The sequence below is a fragment of the Chenopodium album genome, chromosome 8, assembly GCF_948465745.1.
Source record: "Chenopodium album chromosome 8, dcCheAlbu1.1, whole genome shotgun sequence".
Taxonomy (NCBI): domain Eukaryota; kingdom Viridiplantae; phylum Streptophyta; class Magnoliopsida; order Caryophyllales; family Amaranthaceae; genus Chenopodium; species Chenopodium album.
Genome location: NC_137841.1, coordinates 56,983,762 through 56,987,031, shown reverse-complemented (window position 1 = coordinate 56,987,031; position 3,270 = coordinate 56,983,762). Strand labels below are relative to the sequence as shown.

The 3,270-nt window shown below is 34.6% G+C and overlaps 1 non-coding gene across 1 annotated transcript; it reads right to left on the bottom strand.

Moving 5' to 3' along the window:
* Positions 1-2,654: 2,654 nt before the first annotated feature.
* On the bottom strand, positions 2,655-2,761 carry LOC145557174 (small nucleolar RNA R71). Its single transcript, XR_014092225.1, has one exon. It is a non-coding gene; the product is annotated as a small nucleolar RNA R71 (small nucleolar RNA).
* Between the last annotated feature and the right edge of the window lie 509 nt (positions 2,762-3,270).

Sequence of the window (3,270 nt, the reverse complement as noted above, 5' to 3'; positions counted from 1 at the left end):
TATTTTCTTTCTTTAGTTTTACTTTATTTCTTTTAATTTTACTATTCTTTCTTTATTTTTATTTTCCTTCTTTTATTTTTCTTACTTTGGCTAGCTTAGTATAAATACCCAATTTTGGGAGATATATTCAATAACTATCTATTCTACTCTCTAATTAGTTTTAGGTTAGGTTAGGATTAGTCTTCATTGGTAGAGAGAGAAAGTGTGATTTTCTTCATTAATGAACTTGGATTTTGAAGAAGGAGCTTGTTCAATCCTTTGTAGACCTTCATCTTCAATTAATGAGCAATCTCTTACTCTTTCTCTTTACCTTTGTTTTTTATTTTGCTTATTTGCTTTTATTTTTCTTCTTTGCTTATTAATCATGTTGATGCTTATTGATTTGATGATTGATATTGTTTTCAACATGATTTGTGAGTAGTCACCTAGCCAAGGGTGTGGGGATGGTGTAGTTGCTAATTGTTCATGCTTTTAATGTTGGGGTTATGTTAATGGTGATTAAAGTCTTTGCATGCTTGATATTCTTTGGTCTTTCTTGCAAGTGCACATTGTTAGTTGATCAAAGATGAGTCTTTACTAACAAGTAACGGAATTTGACTTAGTTGAGATTCATTACTATCGATTGTTATTTAATAGTACCTCCTAGTATATGGTTCTAATGTAGAAACATAGAGGCTATGTTAGGAGAAGCCAATTGACCCCGGAAGGCGGCTAGATTGGACCCTTTACTTCGATATTCATGCATGCTTAGTTTACCATTGATATGCTACTTTGTTATTGCATGATCAAGCGTTAACTTCACCTACCCATTTCCCTTGGTGCCTTAATGTTTTATTTCTTGTTTTAGCATCTTTAGACTTGATTAGTTTAGCCTTAACTTTTGTTTTAGGAAACGTTTATATACGATTTTGGACGGATTTTTGTTTATCTTCTTTCTTAGACTTTCTCTCTCTACTTAGGTTTTTTCTCTCTCTTAACTTTTCTCTAAAACCTTGTTCTTGATTATTTCCATTAATACAGATTAGTTTGGTAACGATTTCTCTTCTCTTAATCATATTTCCTTTCATCATGACTTATTTTATTGCTTTGATTAGTTTAGTTTTTAATATGTGTGAGTAGTTTTATTTCTAGGGTTTATTGGGATCCATAAATAATATGAAGGGGTAATTTATTGTTGTTAATTATCAATGCTAGATTAATTTCCTATTGATTAATTTAATGCTCTGTGACTAGATTAGGCCTATCTTTTATGCATGAGTTTGACAAAATTGATTCGAGATTCGACAGATGAGAATTAATGTTTAGGTCTAGTTTCAATAGGCAGATTAATTTATAAATGGTTCAGTCGAGATTCGAGAGATGAGATTTAATACCGGTAAATTAATTGTGTGATTGTAATACATAGCGAAAGCCCTTTACAATCTGGTTAATTGATGCATTGATGATTGACTATTATTGATTATTGGTATTGCATGATAATTTCTTATTGAATTGTTTTAATGTTTTACAATTGCGGCTTGTAAAAGTATAGCAATATTAAATTGATGAATCGAGCAGATGTTAATTTGATATTAAAGGCTATTTTCAATAAGAACTTAGATCTAGTAAATTGCGAGAGCCTGTTAGATCTATGGTGATTAGTAAATTGCGAGAGCCTGTTAATCGTGTTATTTATGCAATGTCAATGATTGATTACTATGTTTTACCTTGGAGTATTATTTATTGGTGAACCTATACCCTAGATCCTTTCGTATATTGCTTTTTCTCTATTCTCAATCTTAGTAGTTTAGTTTCTTATTCGAATATAAATATTGGTTACTTAGATAATTTAGATTATAATAACTAATTAGGAGTAAAAAGACTTGTTTCCCTGTGGAGATCGACCCTACTTCCCTATCTACTTTAGTTAGAGGACTTAGGAATTATTTTTTATTATGGGATACGACTTTACCCTGTCAAAATTTGGCGCCGTTGCCGGGGAAACGGTTTTATTTTTATTTCTGATTGTTTTCGTAGTCTAGATTATTTCCCTTCTGTCTTAGAGAGCGTTAGTTCTCTGAGACAAATCTCACATTTGCTTCTAGTTTTTGTTTATGCCCAGGTGTTCTAGATCAGGTTACATCCCATTCGATCCTGAGATCGAACGTTCCTTCCATAGACAGAAAAATTTCTACAAGCAAATCCTGGCGGATTCTGGTGATAATAACAATAATCACCGAGATCCTCCAACTGGTTCTAGCGATTCAGAGGTATCATCAAATGCAGAATCAGAGATGACGGCTCCAAAGAAGCTTAGTGATTATTCACAACCAAAGCTTACGGATTTTCCACATCTCACCCCTACTCCAGCTCTTAATGGGGTTCAATTTGAAATTAAACCTCAATTTATAACGATGATAGAGAGGAAGCAATTCAGTGGAGCCAAGGGTGAAGACCCGAATCTTCACATTGCCGACTATTGTCAATATTTCAACACCATCAGGCAAGCCGGGGTCACTCAAGACCAAATCAGGGAGATTCTCTTTCCCTTCTCTTTAACTGGAAAAGCTAAATTGTGGTTTAATGGCTTAAATAGAACTACACTTGGTATAACTGACTGGGAAACTCTTGTTCTGAATTTCTATAACAAGTATTACCCTACAGAGAGAACAACCGTACTACGGAGTGCGATCCAGAACTTTGCCCAAGAAGCCGATGAATCTTTATATGAGGCTTGGGAGAGGTTTAAGTATTTACAAAGAGATTTCCCCCACCATAATTTAGCACAATGGCAGTTAATCCAAGCCTTTTATAATGCCCTTGGAAATTCTTCTCGAATAATTTTAGACTCTACAGCTAGTGGGAGGTTTATGAATCTTGATGTTGAAGATGCAGGTCAGGTTATCGAAGACATGGCAATACACAATTCCCAATATGGGAACCCTAGAGGATTTGCTAACAAGGGGAAGCATAGTGTCGAATCTGTATCCTTTTTGCAAGCTCAACTAACCTCTATTTGCCAAAAATTAGATAATCTGAGCACTGCTAATGTAGCTAATGTTTCTGCGATTAATAATAATTCTAATGAGGCTTTCTGTGAAAATTGTGGTATTATAGGTCATTGGGAGCAAGATTGCAGGAGTTCCGTGGAGCAAGTTAATGCCTTCCAAGCTTATAGGCAGAATAACCATACTCCAACACTTACAATCCTGGGTATCGGAATCATCCGTACCTTTCCTACCGGAGCACTAATGTTCAAAATCAACCACCACAAGAACCACAGGCGCCACA